The sequence below is a fragment of the Apium graveolens genome, chromosome 8, assembly GCF_009905375.1.
Source record: "Apium graveolens cultivar Ventura chromosome 8, ASM990537v1, whole genome shotgun sequence".
Taxonomy (NCBI): Eukaryota; Viridiplantae; Streptophyta; class Magnoliopsida; order Apiales; family Apiaceae; genus Apium; species Apium graveolens.
In genome coordinates, this window is record NC_133654.1 from 49986964 (window position 1) to 50013381 (window position 26418).

At 38.0% G+C, this 26418-nt stretch overlaps 1 non-coding gene across 1 annotated transcript; it reads left to right on the top strand.

The window, feature by feature from the left end:
- The first annotated feature begins 2078 nt into the window (after positions 1 to 2078).
- Positions 2079 to 2185, top strand: LOC141682333 (small nucleolar RNA R71). The gene has a single exon (XR_012559735.1). It is a non-coding gene; the product is annotated as a small nucleolar RNA R71 (small nucleolar RNA).
- Positions 2186 to 26418: the final 24233 nt, after the last annotated feature.

The following is a 26418-nucleotide window of genomic DNA, read 5'->3' on the forward strand; positions in this document are numbered from 1 at the left end:
CAGTCTTAAGCTTTGCTGCTTTTCGTCCTCTATTACCCAGTTAATGGGCTTCCACAGTAGATTTGTATACATCTCAACGGCTGTACTCAGCTTTCACTGTTCAACTGCTGTTTGAATTCTTTATATGATCATCCGTTGGATTTTATGAACATCCGTTGGATATATGATCATCCGTCGACTTTCTGAACATCCGTTGATGGCTTCATTGATCTTCCGTCGACTGCCATTCTAAACATCCGTTGATAGTCATTTGATCATCCGTCGATGGCTTTGATAATCATCCGTCGGTAGCTATCTTGGCACTTGACTTCATTTCACTTATACAGAATTACAAGACATCATTTATATACAATTAATCAACCTATTCTGCATATCTAGTTAAAGTCAACATGACTTATAGGCTACTACAAAATCTATACAAAGATGTATACATAACTGTGCTACAGACTTATTATTACATAAGCTACTCACTCGATGGATAATAAGTTAACATCCGTCGGGACTATAATGAGTTATCCGTCGGGACTATAATTCTTATCCATCGAGTGCTACATTATTTCACTAAGTAAAATCTACTTAGATGTTTTGTTTATGAAATCATCAAGTACACAACATATGCACAACAAAGGTCTTCCCAAAATTATGGGAATCTTCTTATCCTCCTCAAAATCAAGAATTACGAAATCAACAGGGAAGATGAGTTTATCAACCTTGACCAAGACATCCTCCACAATACCTCGCAGATATGTAATAGAACGGTCGGCCAACTGCAAAGTCATATAAGTCGGTTTTGGATCAGGCAAATTCAAGTTCTTGAAGATGGACAAAGGCATCAGATTGATGTTAGCTCCCAAGTCACATAAGCATCTGTCAAAAGACATTTTTCCAATAGTGCATGGAATAGTGAAGCTTCCTGGATCTTTAACCTTCGTAGGAAACTTCTGTTGCGGCATAGCACTGCATTCCTCCGTGAGAGCGACAGTCTCTAAATCATCTAGTTCACTTTCCGAGAGAGAATACCTTTCATAAAATTTATGTAACTAGGCATCTGCTCAAGAGCCTCAGCGAAAGGTATATTGATATGAAGTTTCTTGAACACCTCCAAAAACTTCTCAAATTGCTTATCCAGCTTTTTCTTCTACAGCCTCTTAGGAAAAGGCGGTGAAGGATAGATCTGTTTCTCCCCTGTATTACCCTCAGGAGGAGTGTGCTCAACAGTAGTCTTCTTTGGTTCCACTTCTGCTTCCTGCTGCTCTACTTCTTCTTCAACCCCATCTTCTTCATTCGAAACTTGAGTTTGTTCGGGATTTGCAACCTCTCCAGACCTCAAAGTGATTGCCTTCACCTGCTCCTTAGCTTTCCTCTTTCCTGGCACTTCAGTATCACTAGGTAGTGTACCAGGTTGACGATTTAGTAAGGCATTGGTAATTTGTCCAATTTGATTCTCCAAGGTCTTGATAGAAATAGCTTGACTCTTGAACATAAGCTTCAACTCCTCTAATTCAGATTTTTCATTAGCTTGTTGGAGCTGAAGTTGCTACCTTGGTGCATATTGTGGTTGCTGAAAACCAGGGGGGTTGTACTGCTTAGCTGGGTACTGCTGATAAGGCTGTTGAACCGCATTCTAAGCGTTGCTCCAGCTGAAATTAGGATGATTGTTGTTGTTGGGATGATAAGTGGCTGACACAGGTTGTTGCGATCGCTGAAAGTTGCTCACGAACTGAGCTGATTCACTAAAAATAGCACACTGATCAGTCTCATAGGCACCCGCACAAAGCTCACAGACACTAGTGATCTGATTAACTCCATAATTAGTTAAAGTGTCCATCTTCATCGTCAAAACCTTAAGTTGGGCAGCTATAGCAGTTGCTGCATCCAACTCCAGAATTTCTGCTACTTTTCCCTGAGTCAATCTCTGGGAAGGATTCTGGTATTCATTAGCAGCCATCAGTTCAATCAATTCATAAACTTCATTGTAGCTCTTATCCCACAAGGCTCCTCCTGATGCTGCATCGAACATGGGTCTAGAAGTAGCACCCAATCCATTGTAGAAATAGTTTATAATCATCCAATCAGGCATGCCATGGTATGGGCACTTCCTTAGCTTCTCCTAATATCGATCCCAAGCATCACACAGAGATTTACCAGTTTGCTGAGCAAACTGAGTAACAGCATTCCTGATTGCAGCAGTCTTCGCCATAGGGAAGAATTTAGTGAGAAACTTTTGAGCAAGATCCTCCCATGTGGTGATAGACCCTGGTGGTAGAGAATGTAACCAGCACTTTGTTTTATCCCTCAGAGAGAATGGGAAGAGTCGCAGCTTAATAGCATCTTCAGTCACACCATTAAACTTGAAAGTGTCGCAGATCTCAATGAAATCCCTGATGTGCATGTTGGGGTCTTCAGTAGAAGAACCCCCAAACTGAACTGAGTTCTGTATCATCTGAATCGTGTTTGACTTGATCTCAAAAGTGTTAGCCGAGTTGGCTGGCCTGATGATACTTGACTGAATATCATTGATCTTAGGCTGAGAATAGTCCATCAAAGCCTTAGAAATTTCTTCTTGATCTCCCATCACTACTAAAACTGGTTCCTCGATTTTCTCTTCTTCTTTTAACTTCCCTTCGTCCTCAAAAACTTCCTTTCGAACCACTACAACTTTCCTCGGCTTTATCCAGTGTTCTCTTACGAGACCGCGAATGCGTATGCATACACGCTCGCTAGAGTACCTCAAATAAGACAAGGATCAGATAAGTAATAATGGTCGAGTCAATGAACTTTAACGACCATTGATGACAAACACATAAACTAAAAATTAACACCGAGTCCCCGGCAGCGGCGCCAAAAACTTGTTAGTCACTAAACACGCGCTAAAATACACGCAAGTATACGCATTCGCAAGTAATATAAGATATAAATCAGATTCGTTCCAACAGAGACTGGTTTAGGTTAACTTTGTAATTTATGCACTTATGCAACAATGATAAGGCTATTATTTAATGCTAAGATGAATAACAAATTGAGATTGTTTTATAACTAAGAATTAAACTAACAATTATAACTAAAAGAATAAATATGGTTGAATTAATATATATGACAAACATGGGATTCTAACTTCATTAAATACTTCATTCAAAAGTCTTTTCATTCTTAACCTTAGCATGTAATGGTGATGACACTAATCAGATAACACGAAACTGATAAACGCCAACTTTCGTTGCACGGATACCATACTACCAGACATCCCAAAATAGATAGAAGCTGAATAGACACCAATTATATTGAGAACCTATATGTCTATAGAATTTGACAACATAACGGTTTAATGCACAAGTTATCTATCGTGATTACATAGGGTAAGTAAGATGGTTAAAATTACCTACGAATCATGCATAACAATAACACATGAACCTATGCTAGCATGGCAAGTTCTAAATCCTTAAATTCACTTTCGTTCATTCAGAATTAACAAGCTATCTTATAAGTTCGCGAAGCTCATAAGACGAATAAGCACAACCAATACTAGGTTATCATACAATCACCACACACTAAAGAAATCCATAATTAAATCCGTTAGAACCCCACGATGACGATTAACCCATAATCGGACTCATCATCAACGTGGGTTCCGATGAAAGCATGGTATAATAAACGTAGTCTTTATAAAAGAATAATAAACAAAGTATAACACAAGAGTATAGGTTCAAGAATAAGAAAACTAGCATCCAACATTACAACTTAAACAAAGAATCACAAGTTAAAACTAGGTCTTCTTTGCCTTGGTTGAATTATGCTGAAACGGTCTTCTTTTCTCCTTCTCCTTGTGCTCTGATGTAATAACCCCTAAAATTTTGGACTTTTTGTAATCCTTATGAATAGTGATTTTGCTGATTTTGCTGATCAAGGAAATTTTTCATGCCACACTATGTAAGAGTTCTTTTATTGATATTCTGAGATCTTATTAGTACTCAATAAAGTATATGAGTGTATGTAAAGATCGTCAGAATCCAAATTCGAACACTTTGATTTTTCCCGAAAATCCACCAGATACCGAAAGAATTGAGTATAAGGTAACATGATTAAAAGGATTTAAATTCAAGGATTATAAGAGAGGATCATAACAGGAATATAAAATATTAAGAAAGGTTAGGGGAATCCAAGTAATAAGATCCCATATATGATCCCTTAGATGATGAACAAGAACGAAAGTTAATCGAACCGTATATCATATAAGCGGTCATTAGCCAAGTAATTAAGGTTTAATAAAAGAGGTTAGTGGATGATGATGTCATCACACTACAAGGAAAAGACATGTGTTAAAAGATGACATAATCATGATGGCATAAGCATGACAAGTAGATTTGTTTTGTTGGATGATTATTGGCCAAGTATAATTTACCATGGTAAACTCTAAAAAGTAGCCAAGCCAAAAAGGGAAGCAACCAACCAAAAATCACAAAACAAAAATAGAAGTTGACTTATTACTTCCAAGAGCAAAAGCTCTCGGCTTTTCCCATTTCAAATAAGAGAAAAATTTAAAACTCAAGATCCAAGCTTTGTTATTTTGTAAGGTAATTATCCTAGGTCCTTTGTAATTAGTTATGGCTATACTAGGAATCTAACCCACAAATTCCTTCACAATCCTTTTCAATAAAACATTGAAGAAGAGAGTGAATAGTGTTTTCAAGAATTATAATTGTTTGATCTTATGTTTTTGGTTAGATCTAGCTTTGGTAAGGACTTTCAAAGGTTATTTCAAGCTTCTTAGTTACTTCTACTCACCAAGGAAGGTACCCTAGCTTTACTTTTGAGTATTTAGGAGTTGTTATGCTTAATATAGTATATGAGAAGCATGATCCTTGTTTTTTAGAAGCTTGGTTGGATTTGTAGTGATTTTGAGTTATGAATCTTGGTTATTGGTTAATGAACCTTAAATATAGTTAGTAGCTCTTGTTTGTGATTGAATGAGTTGGAAAACCTTGAGGTTATGGACTGATGTAGTAAAGTTTAGATGAATTTCATTTGTATTGATGGTTACGAGTTGGTTTGTGGTTGATTGGAGTAGTATAAACATTGGTAATCGTGTAAACATAGCCGTCGTAATGCCCATTTTGATTAAACTCCTTGTTCTTAGTGTTCGGGACAGATAGCTCACTGACCAATCTGTAATATTGCCATTTTTAGCTAGATCGTGTCATAATCTTCATTTTGGTATGTGGTTCTCTTAGATTCGATGTACGGTTTAGGAGAAACGACCGTTTTAAGTAACGGCATTTTGCGAGCGAACCATTACCCCTCGCTTTACTTTAAAACCTTGATTAAGGTCCTTAAATGACTAATTGGAGTACGAAACAATTATGTAAGATTAATGGTCAGTTGGTAGAGTATTCGCGAAAGAGTCGCCTTAAAATTCATAACGGTTAATTTATTAAATTTAGTGGAGTCGAGGGTACGCGAGCGGTTAACGGAAATCGTTAAGCGTATAAGCGATATTAAGCGACCGTTAGGGTATGAGTGAGTTTTGACTAGTTTCTTAAGCGACCGTGGTCTAATTCCGGATTATTTTTTTGTTTACCGGACCCATTCTAATCTTAAGTCTATCCGGGAACACTCAGGCAAGTTTTCTACCCGTTATACTGTTGTTGTGATGTAAATATATTGATGCATTATCTTGAGATAAGTGCATGACTGTTATTAGCAAATCTTGCGATATATTGGAGCATGTTGATATGGTATATATATTCATGTTGAGAAATCTTGATATTCTATTATCAATTCAAATGCCTATAAACTGCATAATACCTATGCTAGAGATAAGCAGTAGTTGCGTATACCCTTAGTATAAGGGACCCAAAGGTGAACATGTTTATAAACCGGGAGTCGATGTTCCCGAGTATAATATATGTATATATATATATATAGTTTTCTATAACTGTTAATCGAATAATGTTTTACGATGGTTTTGAATAATAATCAAACTTATTTTCGATTATTCAAATAAGGATCGTACTTTCGTATAAGTATATCTTTTGTTATTTATTATTCGTTTCAAGTATGAGTTTTAAAACTTCTACTTCAATTATTTTATAAATATTATCATTTATGGGAATATTTTTTAAATAATAATTTTCAGATATTTTCTAATATATCGGGACTGATTTATTTTACTAAATCATCATTACTCTAAACATTCTTTAAAATATTTTCGAGTCTTCAAAATGATTTTAAAAGTTAGAGCGGATCCCAAAACTCATTTTCAGATTTAAGATCTTCCTTTAGAAGGGGATTTAAATACTCGCTCAAAACCTAAGGGATCCGGCTCCGTGGTGTATTTTTGGAGCAACGAAGTTGCTAACTTGATAAAAGAGTTTGATTACTTGCCTAACATTCGGGAAGTAAGCCCAATCGAAATGCGTCAGCATAAGCAACATGGGCTCAATGGGTATAACACCCTCCAAACCCGGGGTATAGATTTGGGTCATTATTAATATTAACTACACACTTAACCTGCACAAGCAGAATATAAATATGATAATTACCCCGAACTACTGCTACTCAGGATCCTTTAAGGTTAAGAGTTGAAAACAAGAACGACACACTAACTTTATTACAAACCCAAATAAAAACAATCTGTCTCAAGAACTCTCTTTGTTACAAAACTTTATTCTATCTACATTCTCACCACACAACTTTTATTCAAACCACACAAAACTTTTATTCAACCCAACATTACTACTTATCCTGTTACACCTGATCAGGTAACTCAAAGCTCTCTTCTGGAATAGGGAGGAACACTCTTGGTATAAGAGGGTCCCGCTGCTTGACTCGCTTCCTGACTATGCGGGTCCTGATGGGTTTCATTCTCTACCTTAACTATAAAACAATAGGAATAACAATAAAAGGGGACGAGCCAAAATTGCTCAACAAGCCTGCAACAATATATATATATATATACATATATATATATATAGTATAAAGAGAGAAGAATAAATGAACCGATGATCTGGTGGTTTGAACAACCATCTATTTCTGTGTAGAATAACAATTTGCCATTGCTGGCGAATGCCAAATGAACAAGACTGAAAACAAGAACTAACTATGCACTATAACCTGCTGATCAGTAAGGATACAGTGCGGATCTATACCCAACTGCATAGACCCGACCAATATAAGGAGTACTCAGGCAACCACGGCCTATTAATTAATGGTCTGGGTAAAACCCAGCCTATTTAGTAACCATCCAGTCCTAAGCGTAGCATCCGGAACAATCGGAATGCTTTATCAGAGTATATGTAACAAGGGTAAAAGTATTGGAATATGAATAGGGATTCAATAAATTGAGAGAAATCAAGAATCAAAATGAAATAGAAACAAGAATCAATAATTGTGTAACAGTGTATATGAACAAGAATTATCAATGTGTAACTGATATGGAAAATTGGGTATAATTCACTATTCTGAATTTAGAATAGGGGAAAAAACTTGCCTTGCGCGTATACACATATAATTATATAGCACGTATGGTTCACATAATCACGTAAAGCACATAGCACATAAGGCACATAATTAATTTTTTTGAACTTATAAATATTTTTAGAATCGATACTAGACTCATACCTGTATTAACTAACCCTATTTGCTTTTATTATAATTTTTCGGGATTTATAGAACTAGAATCTAAAGTAATAGTCTTATTAAAACATGAAATCCTAAGCAAGCAAAGTTTCAAGGTGCTTTTCAACCTTTTTACCACTATAGTATGCATGAGCTATAGGTAGTAAACTTTCAGGTTTTGATCATGCCAAGTCTGAGGTACTTCTTCTCCATCCATGGTCTCCAATTTATAAGACCCTCTTCCTTGAACGCTCTTAACCTTGTATGGCCCTTTCCAGTTTGGGGCGAGTTTTCCTCTATGCCCAACACCGGAAGCTTCCGCCTTCCTCAGCACCAAGTCACCTTGCTTGAAGAACCTTTCCTTAACCCTTAGGTTGTAGTAGGACGAAGCTTTTTTCTGACATTCCACTATCTTCGCATGTGCCTCATCTCATACTTCATCAATTAGATCCAGGGCTAATCTTTGCCCTTCCTCATTTTCCTCGGCATTAAAAGCTTGGATCCTTGGAGACGAATGTGATATCTCCACAGGAACAACCGCCTCTACCCCATATGCTAACATGAAAGGAGTTTCTCCAGTTGTCACTCTACAAATAGTCCTATAGGCCCATAGTATTGGGAGTATTTCATCCACCCAGTTATTCCTCGACTTCTCGATCCTCTTCTTTAGTCCATCCAGGATTATTCGATTTGCCACTTCCGCTTGCCCATTGGCTTGCGGATGAGCTACGGAGGTGCATCGCAACTCAATCTCATTCTCCTCACAATACTTCTTGAATTGCTCTTTGTTGAACTGTGTTCCATTATCGGTAACCAGGATACGGGGAATTCCATATCGGCACATGATGTTTTCCCACAGGAATTGTGCAACCTGCTTAGTTGTGATCTTGGCCAAAGGCTTGGCTTCAATCCACTTAGTAAAATAATCAATGGCTACAATCAGGAACTTCCTCTGTGCCGTGGCCATGGGGAAGAGCCCAAGTATATCCATTCCCCACATGGAAAAGGGGATGGGAGAGTTAATAGAGGTTAACATCTCGGTGGGGTGTCAAATGACAGGTGCATGTTTCCGACAACGAGCACACTTTTTCACATAATCTTTGGCATCGGCCATCATTTCTGGACAATAGAAGCCTAAACGGGTTATCTTATGAGCCAGTACCCTGCCCCCAGGTGTTTCCCACAGATACCTTCATGTACTTCTTCAAGAGCCAAGAGTGCCTCATCGGACCTGAAACATCTTAAGTAAGGAATTACATAAGATCTTTTGTATAAAATCCCATCGATTAAGGAGTATATGAGTGCTCAAACAGCCAACTTCCATGCTTCAGTCATGTCATTTGGCAGCCAACCATTTTGAATATGGGCCTTAATTGGATCTATCCATGACGTCCCCAGCCCTATAGGAGCTACAAGCTTAACATCAATGCTTCGTGTCTTCAAAATGTGGAAGTATACACTTCCTAAACTTTCTTCTATCTCAGATGAAGCAAACTTTGACAATGCATCCACCTTAACATTTTCCTCCCTTGGGATGTGCTCGACATGGCACTCATCAAATTGAGTCATCACAGCTCTTACTAGGCGGACATACTTAGTCATCGTATCATCCCTTGCCTCAAACTCTCCCATCACCTGGGATATGACCAACTTCGAGTCTCCACAGACCTTCAAGTTCTTGACTCTCAGCGTCCCTTCTAGGCCGAGGCCACCTATCAGAGCCTCATATTATGCTTCATTATTTGTGGTTGGGAAGTCTAACTTCATAACATATTCAATCAGGAACCCATCGGGGCTTTATAAAACTAGCCCTGCTCCACTTGAATTTGTTTTTAATGCTCCATCAAAATTGAGGATCCAATATTCCTTTTCCTTAACATCCTTCTCTTTATCCCCTTTTTCAGCACCTTCTGTGTTTGGAGGTATAGTATCTTCATGCCCCCGACTTCTTGGTTGGGTATGGTACATTCCACCACGAAGTCAGCCAATGCCTGGGCTTTTATTGCCGTTCGTGGCTTGTACTTGATGTCAAATTCTCCCAACTCTATTGCCCACTTAATTAGCCTTCCACTAGCTTTAGGACTATGGATAATATTTCTCAAGGGTTGATTTGTTAGCACTTCAATCTTATGAGCCTGAAAGTAAGGACACAGCTTCCTTGAAGTCATTACCAATGCTAAAGCTAACTTCTCGATAGTTGAATAATTCAACTCAGCCCCATGCAAAATTTTGCTAGCATAGTATACGGGTTTCTAAACTTTGAATTCCTCCTTAACCAATACAGCACTCAAGGCATTTTCTGAAACGGCCAAGTACAAGTATAAAGTTTCATTCAAAGCTGGCTTGGCCAACAACGGGCCTGGGCCTTATATTTCTTTAATTCTTCGAATGCCTTCTTCCTTTCTTCTGCCCACACAAAATCCTTAACCTTTTTTAAGGACTTGAAGAACAACAAGCACTTGTCCCCAGATTTGAAGATGAACCGCCCCAATATAGCAACCCTTCCAGTGAGATTTTGAACATCTTTGATAGTCTTTGGGGGCTCCATATCCAAAATTGCCTTTATTTTATTAGGATTGGCCTCGATTCCTCTCTTAGAGACCATCAGTCCTAAAAAAATTCCGGATCCCACTCCAAAAGCACACTTTACAGGATTTAGCATCATTTTATGATATCTCAATACCTCAAAAGCTTCCCTCAAATGGGTTATGTGATCAGCCTTTAACAAACTCTTGACTAACATGTCATCAACATAAACTTCCATATTTTTGCCAATAAGATCTTTGAAAATCTTATTTACCAACCGTTGATAGGTGGCTCCTTCGTTCTTGAGACCAGACGCCATAACAAGATAACAAAAAACACCAAAATCAGTAATGAATGATACCTTTGGGATGTCATCCTTGTGCATCTTGATCTGATTGTATCCACTGAATCTATCCATGAAACTCAGCATCTCATGACCATCAGTAGCATCTATCAATGTATCTATCCTTGGTAATGGGAAACAGTCCTTAGGGTACGCATCATTCATATTAGTGAAGTCCACACACATCCTCCATTTCCAATTAGACTTCTTTACCATTATAGGGTTAGCTAACCATTCCGGGAACTATATCTCCTCTATGAAACCAGCCTCTAAGAGCTTCTCTACTTCTTGTTTAATAGCTTCTTGCCTCTCTGGAGCAAAGCTTCTTTTCTTTTGCTTCACTTTCTTCTAATTTGGATCCATATTCAGCTTGTGAGTGATCAGTTCTGGGTCTATGCCTGGCATATCAGTTGCCGACCATGCAAACACATCACTATTTTCTTGTAAACATTTCACCAACTTCCCTTTAAGGGGCTCCTCTAGTGTTGCTCCAATAAAAGTCATTTTCTCAGGATTCTCGGGAGCTAAAGGAATCAGAACAAAATCTTCTGCTGGCTTCCCTCTTTTCTCGTCATTCTCACGGATATCGAGGTCTTCAATAAGCAGAACCTGCCCCCCAACTCCATCTTCCCTAAGAGAGGCCACATAACAACTTCTTGCCATCTTTTGATCTCCTCTCTCTTCTCCAGTCCCATTCCGGGTGGGAAACTTCATCACTGAATGATAGGAAGAAGGGACTGCCTTGAAGGCATGTATCCCTGATCTTCCCATGATCGCGCTGTAAGTTGAACTAGCCTTCACCACCATAAAGTCCAACATATGTGTCGCTTGTCTTGGTTCCTGACCTATGGTCGTTGGCAACTTGATTATCCCTTCTACAAGGCAGTCCACTCATGCGAACCCATATATCGGCATATCGGTCGGGGTTAATTGAGAATCATTGTAACCCATCCTTAAAAAGGTATTATGGATTAAGATGTCCACTGAGGCACCGTTATCTACAAGGACCCTCTTCACCGGGATGTTCCCTATTATTGGTGTTATGACCAGCGGGTCGTTATGAGGAAATTTCACATCTTCCAAGTCAGAATCATCAAATGCCATTGTCACTCCAGTCCTGGCCCTCTTCGGGGCTTCCCCAATAATATGCATAACTTCTCTAGTATATGCTTTCCTTGAGTTCTTGGATAAACCAGCAGCAGTTGGTCCTCCAAAGATTGTATTAATCACAGGCCCTCGGGATCGCGGTCCTTCAAAGATTGCATTTATCACCGGTCCCCTAGGCTGGGGATTTCGCCCCGGATCATCTTGGTCCCTCCTACGATCATCAAAGTTCCTTCTCCCATTGTTATTCATATCTCCTCCATCTCCAGTGTACTTGCTCAATCTTTCTTTTCGAATGAGAAACTCTATTTTATCTTTCAACTATCTACACTCATCGGTGTTATGACTAGCATCCTTGTGAAATCTGCAATATTTACTCTTATCTAGCTTGGTAGGATCAGCCTTCAGGGGTTTAGGCCAACAAATATCTCTATCTTTCTTAATTGCCATCAATATTTGGCTTCTAGGAGCATTCAATTTAGCATATTCAGTGAACTTTTCCCCTGGTCCTCCCTTCTTCGGGGTTAAATCAGTGTTTTGCTCAGTTCTAGGATACTTGTCCTTAGCAATATACTCCAGATCAGTCTTTCACTTCTTACCGCCATCGGGCTTGTTACTCAATACTGTCATCCTCATGCTCTCCTCCACTTTGATGTATTTCCCGGCCCTATCTTGGAGCTGTAACATACTTTCAGGAGGGCACTTGGCCAACAACATCTTGAAAAACTCATCCCTAGTTCCCTGCTGCAGTGCTATCATAGCCACCTTGTCATCAAGATCCGGGACCTTTAAGGCTTCCTTGGTGAAATGATTCAGATAGTCTCTCAAGGACTCTTTTGCTCCCTGCACAATGCTCATGAGGGATGCTGAACTTTTCTCATGCACTCTCCCATTGATGAATTACTTAATAAAAGCCTGACTTAATTATTTGAAGGACCCAATAGAGTTTGGGGGCAAATGACTATACCATCTTTGAGCCATTCCGGACAGGTTTTGAGGAAAGGCCCGACACTTAATAGCGTCATTCATGGGCTACAACAACAGTGCATTAGAGAATGTCCTGACATGATTAGCGGGATCTCCAGTGCAATCATAAGTTTTGATAGTGGGCATCTTGAACTTCCTTGAGATATGGGCACTTATTATCTCTTCGGTGAATGCTGGAGTAGGATCATCAGGATCTCCAAGGGGAAGAAGATTGTTTGGATCAGCTCTTGGGACAACAGTCCTTGTTTGTGACGGACCATCCAGGTCTATGATTGGAGGATGATTTCTCCCACCAGGTGGTAGTGGGAGTCTGGGGGCCTGGTACGCCTCCAAGTCGTGCTTCAGCTTTTGAATCTCAGCCTCATGACCCCTGATTCTCTCCTGCACTTCTTGGGGATTCATCCCTCGGGTGCTCCTAGGACGTTGGTTACCATCAGGCATCGACTCTATGCCAACACGTCTCCTTCTTGGGGCCACTTCATCATCTGAAGATTCAAAGTCTCTCTCAGTATAAGGACAAGATAATTCTTGATCCTTCGGGATAGGAGCCAAACCATGTATGTAGGGGGTGTTTTCCCCCGTGCTTCACTCCATCCAGCATGTCCATTTCCTCCAACCTCGGGGTAAAGGGGCATCCCATAAGGGGGTTCGTGGTCACAATAGTTGAATACTCATACCCAACGGGTCGAGAATTCACAGGTGTATGTAGTTGTTGAAGTTGGGGATTCATCCCTTGAGGAGCCGGGGGAATCGTCCCTTGAGGTTGAGGTTCAGTTGCCCCTACCTGGGCTCATCCTTGGGTGGCAGCATAGGTTGAATGCGGAGGTACCTCCACTATTGACGAAATCGTTTGGGTTGTCCCCGCTGGTGTTCCTCCTTCAAGGGCGCTGCTTCCTCTCCGTGTTCTCGCCATGGTTGTTGTTGTGCTGTCCCACATATGGCGCCAAATATTATGGATAAAGAACTAGGGTGTATTAACTGCTGTATTTATTACTAGGGTTTGGGAGCTCAAGGCCTTTAATGGCTGCTCTCGTGTTTCGTAGCTTAACTCTGCCTTTACGAGATGCCTACGTATCTCTGTGAAATAGAGAATAAAGCCAAAAACGTAGTTCTGATTGATGGGGTGAGTCCCTTTATATAGATGTTGAGAGTCTTTGAATTGGACTAGGGTTAGGAGACTTGTTGAACAAGTTCTCAGACTTTGGATAGACTTTGAAGTCCTAGAATAGATGAATCAGATTCCTAGTTGGTGTAGGTGCCCTTGAGGCTATCTTTTATAGAATTACATCATCGTTATGACTCATTTAATGAGCTGGTAATCCCCCTATTTATTAATTATGAAATTAATAAATAATCAGGGCTTTGGGCCTCATTAATTGGGCTTCATTATTGGACCGTATCATGTCTAATTAATTCAATATTAACTATATTTCTAGGCTAATTTTAGGCCCATATCAAATACCTTAGAGTTCTTGAAGTTGTAGGATATTCAATGTCAAGTTGACTAATAAATTTTATGTAAAATAGGTTGGCCAATTGTACATATTAGATGCCTTGTAATTTTGCATAAGTGAAATGGAGTTAACTGCTATGGAAAACTTTCAACGGATGATTCTACAAGGTTTCAACGGATGATCCAAGTCACATTCAACGGATGATCTAATGAAGTTTCAACGGATGATCCAACACATTTTCAATGGATGATCAAATAAAGTTTCAACGGATATTCTAATTCAAATTGAAGTTGATAAAGACTTGACAGTCACATGGGTTGATTAGATGCAACTGGAATGTGGCATCCTATATACAGGTTTTTATAGAACAAAGAAGCATTTCCATTTTCATGCTTACTTGAAGAAAATCAAAGATACTGGATGGAGCAATGAAGAAGCATGTGATTAGACAAAGACAAGTTTTGTTTTATTAGTTTGTCTTACTCACTTGTATCTTGGTAATATATAAACCAAGAGTAGTTAGTAGTAAATTAAGCAATTAACAAGAGAAATAGAAAAAGCTGTATTTGTGAAGAATTTCCCTGTTCCTTGTAATTCTACTTGTAAGCAGCTGTGTGCAAACCTTGTATCACAGAGTTCTCAATCTTATATATATCTCTGGTGGAAAAATTCAATCCACCAGAAAGTTTTTAAATACCTGTGTTTAATTAATTTATGTTTAATTACTTTAATATTTTCATTCCGTATTTTTGCTTAATTAAACACTGTTATATATTTGAGATAAAGTAGTTCCTGAAATTGAAAAAGAACCAGAATTACATTCAACCCCCTTATGTAATTCTTTGTTAGATTGTTTGGGAGTAACATTCCAAAAGCTAATTTCTCATCCAAAAAATCTGAGCACAGCAGTTTCTTGCAGCAATATATTCAGCTTCAGCTGTAAATGTAGAGATGGATTTCCATTTCTTTCTTTGCCATGTAACAAGTCTTTCACCCAAATACTGACAGCCAACTGAGGTACTCTTGTTGTAAATTTTGCATCCTGGAAAATCAACATCTAAATAACCTATCCAACTAAAGTCTGATTCTCTTGTATACCACAAGCCAAAAGATTGAGTCCCCTTTAAATATCTCAAAATTCTTTTCACATCAACCAAATGAGGTTCTCTAGGCTTGGCCTGAAATCTTGCACACAAATAAGTTGCATACATAATATTTGGTCTATTTACAGTGAGATACACTAATGAGCCAACCATACCTTTGTAAGGACTGATGTCAACCTCATTACCTTGATCAGGATCCAACTTAGTAGCAGTGGCCATTGAAGTTGTAGTTGTAGTACTTTCTTGCATGTTAAATATAGTGAGTAGATTATTTGTATACTTAGACTGATTGATGAAAATTCCCTCATCAGTATGTGTGACTTGTAGTCCAAGAAAGTAGCTCAATTCCCCAATCATACTCATTTGATATCTTGTCTTGATAAGGGCATAAAATTTCTTGCACAACTTTTTGTTAGTAGACCCAAAAATTATGTCATCAACATAATTTGCACCAAAAGCATATTTTTACCCTTATTAATATAAAATAAGTTTTTTTCAATTGTACCTCTTCTGAAACCACTTTCAATCAGAAATTTTGCAAGTATTTTATACCTGGCCCTTGGTGCTTCTTTTAGTTCATATGAAAATTGCAACAGTGTAAGTAACTAGCACCTGAAGATCAGCCAACGAATATTTAACCCACATAATCTCAATGCTAATCGAACAAATGCACGATACTCAACCTCTGCAGTGCTCTGAGATGTGACCATTTATTTCTTAGTTTGACAAAAAATGAGGGAAGAGCCCAGCTGAAGTAAAAAAACCCAGTAAAAGAACGGCGTGAGATGGTACAACCTCCCCATTCACTATCACAGAAACCCTTCAAAATCAAAGGAGTATATACTGGAAAGCACTTTAAGTAGTGAAAGATGCTGAATAAGACATCCAGATACTTCAGATGGGGAGATTGCATAAAATGACTAATCAAGTGGATAGAGAAGCATATATCAGGACGAGTAAATGTCAAATATAACAACTTGCCAACTAAACTTCGATAAAGAGATGAATTCTTGATAAATGGCCCTGATTTGACATTGTCATAAAGTTTGAGATGTTGATCCAGATGAATCGATAAAGGTTTCAAATTTAACAAATTTGTATGAGTAAGCATGTCCAGAATAAACTTGTGCTGGCTTAAAAGTAAGTCTATATCAGGAATATAACCCTGTGGTAAGTACATGTAAACCTCTTCACTTAGACCCCCGTGCAAAAATGCATTATTGATATCAAGCTGAAACAAAGGGAAGTTTTTGGAATCTGCAATGGCCATAATAGATTTAACTGTGACCCTTTTTGCAACCGGAGCAAAAGTATCATGAAAAAAACCCCTAGTTCTTGTGTATATCCTTTTTCTACTAGAGAGGATTTAAACCTATCAACAGCCCCATTTGCAAGATATTTAATCTTGTAAACCCAGCGACAACCAATGGTTTGTTTACCAGGAGGTAGTGGTACCAAAATCCAAGTGTTATTAGACTACAGTGCATCTAATTCTTTGTTCATAACTGCAAAGTTAAACATAATATTCTAAATGATTTGATTAAAGAAAGCAACATGAGGAACATAAAAGGATCTAGTAGAAATATAGACATATGGTACTTGTCAAAAAAGACCCTTAAAATTATGTACTTGATAATCAGACCACCAAACTGGAGGCGTACGGTTTGGGTTTGATTTCAGAACCATATTTGTACTAGCATCATGATTCAAGTCTAAATCTGGAGAAAAGTTAACAAGAGTATCTTCATCAGGAGGCAAGTTGTGCCAATCAGAAAAGGAAGAATCAGAAGCAACATCCAATAAAGCAGACTCTGTGAATTCATGAGAATCAGAAGTAGTGGACACAGGGCTCAAAATATTGTCATTGTCTGAAGTACCTGACATAGGAGTAGAGGCATTGGCAGTGTCTGAAGTAGTGATGTCTAAACAAGGTGGGACATAATCAATAGGAGTCTCCAACAAGTGATTCAGAAATTGTGGATCTGTTGGAGATTTAGTGGGAGATTCATCATGAAAAGGAACCGAGTCTCATGAAAAATCACATGGAGAGATACAAAAACTTCCTTTATTGTGAGATTCAAAAGTTTGAAATCTCATTGATTAGGAGGATAACCCAAAAACACAGATCTTATGGAACGAGGATGAAACTTATCATTTTCATGTATGGATGAAAAACACAAACAACCAAACACTCGAAATTGAGTATAATCAGGAAACTTCTTACACAAACACTCAAAAGGTGTTTTATTGTCGAGTAATGGAGTTGGAAGCCTGTTGACAATATATATTATTGTTGAAATACACTCATCCCAATACTGAATTGGTAGACCATACTGAAAGCGAATGGCATGTGAAATGGATAAAAGTTGTCGATGCTTACGCTCCACACAACCATTTTGAGCTGGTGTATCAACACAAGAAGCTTGGTGGGTAATATCCTTGTCAAGGAAAATAGAATTCATAGCAACATTGAAAAACTCTGTGCCATGATCACTACGGATTTGATGTACTGTAATATGAAATTAATTTTTAACAGCAAGCAAAAATGATCAAATTTTAATGAAGACAAACTGCTTATTATGTAGTATAAAAGTCTAAACTAATCGTGTTTGATCGTCCACCACTGTAAGAAAATAACGACTACCTTGATAAGATTAATAAGCATATGGTCCCCATAAATCAATATGAATCAACTGAAAAGCTTGCTCTGCACGGATGTTACTCAAGATAAAGGCAATTTTGTTTGTTTTAAAAGTGGAAAATATGGCAACTCTAATTGTTGCTATCCAAAATTTTGACTAATGAGTTTAGAAATTTAATGCAATACATCATTGGAAGCATGACCTAAACGTAAGTGCCAAAGAGCACTAAGTTTGTGCTTGGTGGTTACACTATTCACCAACTGTAAATCAACCTTGTTAAAACCAGTATTCAAAGAACATTCCAAATGATAAAGATCATCAATATGTCTGCCCGAAATTAAAGGATCTATAGACTTCTTTTCATAAAACTCACAACTTTCAGGTAAAAACATGACACTCCCTTATGAATAAGACAACCATTTGGATACAGAGAACAAATTATATCCAATCGTAGGCACAAAAAATATATTATGCAACTTAATATGAGATTATATAATAAAAGTACTTGTTTGATGGACTAAAATAGTAGTACCAATAGGCAAAGCCAAACTGATAGGAGTTGTGAGATTTTGCACTTCTTGCAACAAATCAAATGAATAACGGATATGATATATGGCTCATGTATCAACCAACCAAACATATGCAGAAGTTTTTGACACAACGAGAATAGCTCATGAGGTAACCATACCAGCCAAAAGATCATCTCGGCTTTGTGCACCTTTTGAATTCCCAATATAAAGAAACTCATCATTTGGCTTATATGACTGATTTGATTCTGCATTTGACTAATCTAATCAGGAGAGGATCCAGTTTGTGCAGAATTGACTTGAGGTTGTTTCTTAGGAAAATATTTGAATTGAGATGGATCAGGATGTGATGTTGAACCAAGACCTTTCTTTTTCTTCCAATTTGGTGGATAACCAATTATTTTAAAGTAATTCTCTTTAGCATGTCCATTGTAATCAATGAGAACACCTGATGACAGGCTTCACTGCACTAGGAACAAAAGGCTCCTTTAAATTACAAGTAGAACCAGTAATATCTACACTTGCTATCAAGGAATTAGTAAAAGGTTTAAGTGGTGTCTAATGTCCCTGACGTGTCCTTTCATCCTGATTTACAAAGGCATAAGCCTGTAAAACTATAGGCAATGAACTCATCACGAGGATCTAACCTTGAATAGTTGAATTGCTCTCATGAAGTCCCATTAAGAACTGAAGTAACTTCCTTTTCAAATCTCATTCAATCTGAACCTTATGTGCTTCGGAAACACATTCCACAGTAGGTTCAAGAACAGTATATGTAACGTCCCCAAATACGGGGTCACGCAATCATCCAATCATCTAAAACCTGTATTAACTCAATAATCCAAAACAACACACCATAGACCCTAAACTCTCTCTCTCTCTCTCTCTGTCTATCACACACACAAACAAGTTATAGCCTTAGAAATGATATACAATATATAACATCTATTATTACAAACCAAACGTACATTCTAAGACCTTACACAACTACTCACAACCTCTATGTAAAATTGTAGTAATTTCTAATAATAACTGGAATCTATCTGAATACTCTTGCTCACCGGAGGTAATACTGCAAAGAGTCAACGGAAAACCTATGTGTTTTTCTTGTGTTGCAGTTGGTTAACTCCCTTACCGAAATATTGGTTATCTGTTGTGTTATGACATTTAAAGAAAGCAATAGTGAGCAATAATGCCCATCCATTATATTGAAAACAATATGAAAATCACTGTAAAAGTATAATAATATGTCCATACTTCACGTCAGAATTTATTTATATTAAAATATCTTGGTAATACTCTCGGTAACCAAGCTCATTGGATTTAGTTATAGTATTGCATAACAATTTCAATTGGAAGATTAAGACATTCACCGGAGCCCCCGATATACGATGATTAGTCGTTTAACGGTAAATCTATAACCTTTTCTAATAGTAGAAGGATGACAGCTCCGTATCCTGGTTCTCACCATGGCCACATTCGGGCTATATGTCCCATTTTGGGTATACACGCACTTCACAGGTTCATGAGTACACATGTTACCTTCGGTCGCGGTACCTTTGGGGGTCTCCCTAGTACCCATAGTACTACAGTCTACCCCTCCCAATCCTTTTAAATAATCCTATCATATACTTGTAACTCGAACTATATCGGAGTTTCCCAAGCATTTCGCTTGTTAATAGGCACAACTTATTATATATATGTTTGTACTTCCGTAAATTTTTGGGGAAGTACTATATTAAATTTGAGTTTACTGTTGTCTACAAATATATATTTTAGGGGGAGTTTCGTTTGACAAAATAATCAAAATAAATGAAATAAATTGAAATAATACTTTTTGAATATTTGAAAGTACTTGAATAATTTTCTGAAAGTCAGAAATACTTTTAAATAGGATTTAGGTTTTTTAAATCATAAAAAATCATTAATGAATATTTAATATTTAATAATAATTATGAAATAATTAAACCTTGAATAAATCCTTTTTAAAATTAATATTCATAATAATATTCATTGTTTAGATAGTATTTAATAATAAATAATGTTTGTTACTCAAAATAACATTTTTAGAAGATGTTTGATAAAATTTAATGTATTTATTATCATTTAAAGGAATGTCTCGTCCTTGAAAATATTTATACTATTATTTAACATCTCCGAAATGTTGGGTTCCGAGGCATAAAACGCAGCGGATAAATGTAAATAAAACAAAAAATTTTGAAACCCAAAAACAGGATCCATGTATAATTGTGGGCAGATTATGGAGATAACGAATCATACCTGTCAAGAGCTTAACTTTCACGAACTCAACGGAGATTCTAGCTATCACGCTTTGTGTCTACCTCTCAGAGATACACCTCTATGGTATCCATACGAGCACCTTGAAGAACGTCTCACGAACTTGACTATGGAATATATGTACTAGCCTCCTTCTTGACGATCCGAATTGCCTCTCCCTCTCTTTGCTGCTAGGGTTTTTGTTAGTCCCTTAACAATATAGCAAGAATTACAGAAGGGGGGTTGAATGGAATTCTTGAACCTTTTTCTTGAAATAAAATGTTCAACTCGATTATGGATATATTTGTTTTGGTTAGCACAATACGGAATGTAAACTTGAATGAATCAAAACATAAGTAATTAAAAACAAGAGTCTTCAAAAACTTTCTGGTGGATTTAAACAATTTCACCAGAGATATATTTAATATATCGAGAGGACTCTGTGTGCAAAAATGCTCACAGCTGCTTACACAAATAGAACTGCTAAGAACACATGAAATGCTAAAGATAGTGCTTACAAAGATTTCTCTGTTGTTGTTTCTTAGCTATCTCAGTTATTTTTCTATTTGCTACTCTCTTGGTTTATATATTACCAAGATTACAAAGTCAAAAGAACTGAACAAATATAAAATCTAACAGTCTTGATCTTTGCTGCTTTTCGTCCTTTATTACCCAGTTAATGGGCTTCCACAGTGTACTTGTATCCAACTCAACGGCTGTGTGTCAGCTTTCACTGTTCAACTGATGTTTGAATCTTGATATGATCATCTGTCGACTTTCAGATCATCCGTCGACTGCTATGTTAAACATCCGTTGATAGTCATTTGATCATCCGTCGAAGCTTTGTTAAGCATCCGTTGGTAGCTATTTTGGTCATCCGTCGAAGCTTTGTTAATCATCCATTGGTAGCTATTTTGGCACTTGACTTCATTTCACTTATACAGAATTACAAGACATTTCTTATGTACAGTTAATCAACCTATTCTGCATATCTAGTTAAAGTCAACATGACTTATATGCTACTCCAAATTCTATACAAAGGTGCATACAACACTGTGCTACAAACTTATTATTACATAAGCTACTCACTCGATGGATAATAAGTTAATCATCCGTCGGGACTATAATAAGTTATCCGTCGAGACTATAATTCTTATCCGTCAAGTGTTACATTATTTCACTAAGTAAAATCTACTTAGATGTTTTGTTTAGGTAATCATCAAGTATACAACATATTCACAACAATCTCCCCCAATTTATGTCTACTGGAATTGTAGCCATAAATTAAGAGATACTTGATGATAACAAAACATCCTAAACATATATCTTTAAAGATAAGTAGACAAAACTGAAAGTGCTTCCATTTAAACAAAAATGTACAAGGTTTGGCTCACAGTCAGTTCAAGATGCTCCTCTAGTCTGAGCAGATTTTTCTAGTTTCCTGAAGGTCTGGATCTTCTTCCAAGCTTTCTGTTGTTTTCTTCAATTTGATTCTGGAGCTGTCTGTGGAATTCTAATTCATCAGATTCTGAGAGATCTAACATTTCTTGCATTTCCAAGAGAGTCTCATTGCTAGAGATACTCAATTGGTCTTCTAACCTGAAGAATCTTCTCACACCCTTGCCATCCATGAATTCCATCAGCCAGTAGGGCCTTAGATGCACTCTTCTCCCTGTGTATGGGATGATAAGAGTTTTGGGTAGTGCATCTTTGGCCCTAACACTCCTTAGCTTTTCAATCTTCTTCAATACTAATCTTCTTGCAGTTACATTGAACCCAAAGTTTTTCTTGAAGGATGAATAGACTTTGATCAACACAGCTTGGCTTTCTTGAAGTATCCTGTGAAGAGGCCACTGAATCTCCCTTCCCCCTTTGTACTTGAACACCAACCTTTCAGGTAGGTTTCTGTATGCATCAATTGCCCTTACCTCATCCAGCTCCTCCAGATAAAGGTTTAGATCTGAGAATTCTTTGATGTCACACAAGTACAAGTAGTCTCCCCTGTTGACCTTGGGTTGAGCTTTGACTACTGACTTGGATTTGAGAGGTGACAGCTTCACTTTCTTGACTGCCCTTGATTTTGTCCTTCTTGGCTTAGTAAGAATTGGCAAGTTGAAGTCAGGAATTGGTAATTTATCCCACTCTATTGGCTCATCCTTTGGCACAATAGGCTCTCCATGTATGTTCCTGAAGGGGTCCACCACCCTTATGTCTTCAAATACCACAGAGGGCTTTGATGCTTGAGTTTCAGCTTGAGTGGATTCCTTTGGAAATTGATCTTCCAATTCCTTGTCAACAACATCCAACTTTTTTTTTGTTCTTTTAGCCAGTTCTTTCTTTCTAGGGGATTTCTTCTGTTTTTCAATCTTCTTCTCTGATTCAGTAGCTTGAGATGGTTGAGAGGGAATTTGTTGAGAAGAATTCACAGCCTGTAGCTTGGCCAAGATAGCAAATTGTTCTTTCTTTTGTTTAGACTTCTTTGCATCTAGAGCAGCTTGCCTCTTTTCCTGCTTCAATCTGGCTTTTTCTTCTTCCTTTGCATGAGCAAATTGTGGATGTCCAGCTACCACACAAATTTCCTTCCCATTTCTGAATATCTTTGCAATTCTCTTTCTTGAGGCTGAATCAGCTGGATCTTCGTAGAGGATAATAGATCTTGACAGAAGCTTCTTTTCATCAGGCTTGGGTGTATCATACACATAATCCATAGGGTTCTTCAAAGATAACTTTGGATAGTTTGCCCTTGGTTTAAGAATTATCTCAGCCTTTGTAGTCTTGATGCAGGAAGATTGTCCTTTCTCCAGATAGTTCATGCTCATCTCATTCACATTGATTTCCTTGACATGAGAGTGATGGATGGCTGACTGATCTGGTTCCTTGACTAATTGAAACTTTTTCTGTATTTCCTCATCACTCTTTTTCCAGTTGATCAGAGTCAACTCTCCTTTATCAGCATCTTTCAAATTTGCTGCTGCTGCATTTATGAGATCTATACCATCTGCAACTGGTGGCTTGGAGATAGTAATTGAAGGTACAATTACTTTGTTGATTTGAACTCGAAGTTTCTCCCCCTCAGTTGGTCCTTTCTCCCCCTTACTTGATTCTCTCTCCCCCTTTTTGTTATCATCAAGTGGAGGAGTTAGGCCTTGTGCTTTAGCCAGTTGCATAAGAAGATTTTTCTGAGTCTGTTGATTTTGAAAAAGTAGAGCCACTGAATTCTCAATAACCTGAACTCTGTTCTCCAGCTTGGCTATCTTCTTATCAGAATCTGATTCTCTCCTTAATCTTAGTAATAGATCATGCATGGTACCATATGGCATTATTGAATCCAGCTTCTCAGAGTTATATGTCTTTAAGTCAGCTATATCCTTTTTCAATTCATCCACACTGAGATTCTGTCTTGAGTGTTGGATCTTCATTAAATGTAAGGAGTCTAGGTGAGCTTGAAGAACAGCCTTGGTACCAGCATCTGAAGCTTCCTGAAGGGCCTGCTGGATAGCTATTACTTGTTTTACCAAAGACACCTCAAATTGCCCTGGTGAAAATTCCTTTGCCCATGTCCATTTAGGTAAACTGAAAGCAGAACTTGGGCCTTCAGCTCCCCCTAAGTTCATGCTTCCATCCAAAGAACCAGAGTCATCATCATCAGAATTTACTCCAAATTCTTCAGATGGCTCTCCAGCTTGAGAAGGCATTCTGTTCACAGCAGCTTTATCTCTTTGAAGAGATTCTGTGGTGTGCACTAAATTTAAAGTCTGTTCTGCCTCCATATTGCCCTGAGCAGCCAACAGTTGATAGGTAGCAATGGCTGGTTCCATCCTTATTTCTCCAGTACCTGCCTTTCTCTCATATTCTCTCTTTTGTTGCATCAGGGTCTCACCCTGGCTCCCCACCCTCACACCCTCACCTTCACCTACTAAGGTGGGACTCCTCTCACTCACGTTTGCCAATCCTGAATGAATGGATTGCTGAGATTCACTCTTTTCCTCTCCTTTTGCCTGGGAGCAACCCAGCCTCTCACTCAATGCACTCTCCTCTCTCAGTCCTAAGAGTGATTGTATTACCACCAAATCTTCTGCACTTGAAATTATTGAAGTTTGAAGTTGTGCAGAGACACTCGACGGATAAGTGATATCCGTCGGGTGAGTGGTAAAGCTATCCGACGGATAACTGCTGTTAAGCTTATCCGTCGGGATACAATCACTACTCGACGGATGAGCAATATCCATCGAGAGAGTAGAAATGAATGAGGTGGGAAGAGAAACTATTGTTGACTCTGTGTTGATTGAAGTTATTTGAGGCACAGATGTCACAATAGAATCAGAAAGAATTGGCAAGTGAGCCAACAAATCATCTAAAAGATGATGCTCACTTGCACTAGATTTTGGCTTCCCCAATAGAGTTAAAGAAGGGGAATCAAGAATTGAAGTGTTTATCATGTCCACTTCCAGTGAGTTAGTTGGTGAGTATTGTGTTTCTGTGGCTTCTATTATGAGAGATTTTGGCTGTGACTCCACATTTATTGGAGCCACATCAATCTGAATTTGAGAAGGTGCAGGGACTGTGTCTTTAGCACCAGTTTGCACTAAGTGTGTGCCCTGTGCATCCCCAGTTGTTTTGGATTTCTTCTTTCTAGTGTAAGTTTGGTGTGAGCTTGTGTCCCTAACCCTCTTGGTCTGTGCTCTTGGATGAGAGCTTTGTTCAATAGCCACATCCTTTTGGGAGGATGCAGCTAGAAGTGAGCTTTTGTCCTTTTTAAGCACTGCAGTTTGTTGGGAAACTGCAGTGTGGCTAGGCTGGGATTCACTCAACTCTCCAACCTTATCCTTTGGGTTTCTTTGATGTTCACCCCTTCCCTCACCTATCTTACCCTCCTTCACACTCCCCTCTTTGGCTTTGGTAGATTTTTCAACTTGTACCTTTTGAGAGATACCAGAGGGAGTTTTCTTTGATTTGGATTTAGAAATTGCAGTTGTTTTGGCAGCTTTGGTAGGCAACTGTTTGGTCATTATCACAATTGCCATAGCTAAGCCTGAAGTCAAAGAAATAGAAGAGATTGGAATAGTTGAGGGTCTGGATGAACTTACCTCACTTACCTGAGGTGTCAGCATTACAGGAAAATAGAACATTGGCACATCCTTGTGATGGTTGGCTCTGTTCAAGTCTGCAATGATTCTTCTCTCTTGAACCCAACAAGCTAATTTGTTGTTTGGGTTCTCAAGTTCAATCTCTTGACAAAGATGGTTAGCCAAAAGCATAAAAAATCTAGCATAGTAAATATTCTTTCCTCTTTTGGCTAAGTCACCTAGTTTAAAACCTAACTCATATACAACAAGGTCACTGAAATTGTAATATTTGTCTGTAACTAGCATGTATATCATGTTAAGCATGGAAATGTTCACAGAATCAAAATTACTGATTTTTCCAGAAAAGATTTTAGTTACTACATCACACAAGTAACTCCATTCCTTCCTAAGACCTAGTCTTCTAATTTCACTTAGTTTTGTAGTAGGAAGTGCATAATGAATGGAATTGAGCATATTGACAATATCAGTGTCAGTGTGTAGTGCAGTTACATTATCATCAGGAATCTTGAAACATGCTTTTATTACATCACTATTGATACAGAAATCATTACCTTTGATGGTTAGAGTGATTGTTTTGTCAGTAGAGTTGTAGATTGCTGTTGTCCACATCTCCTCAACAACTTCACAATAAATTGTGGGTGATTCCAGCATTGCAAAACTTAACTTGCAGTTGTGCACGAAGTCCATCATCTTATGATAGTCTTCAGATTGCTGAATCCCCTTATTGACCAAGGCAGTGAAGTTGTTCTTCTCA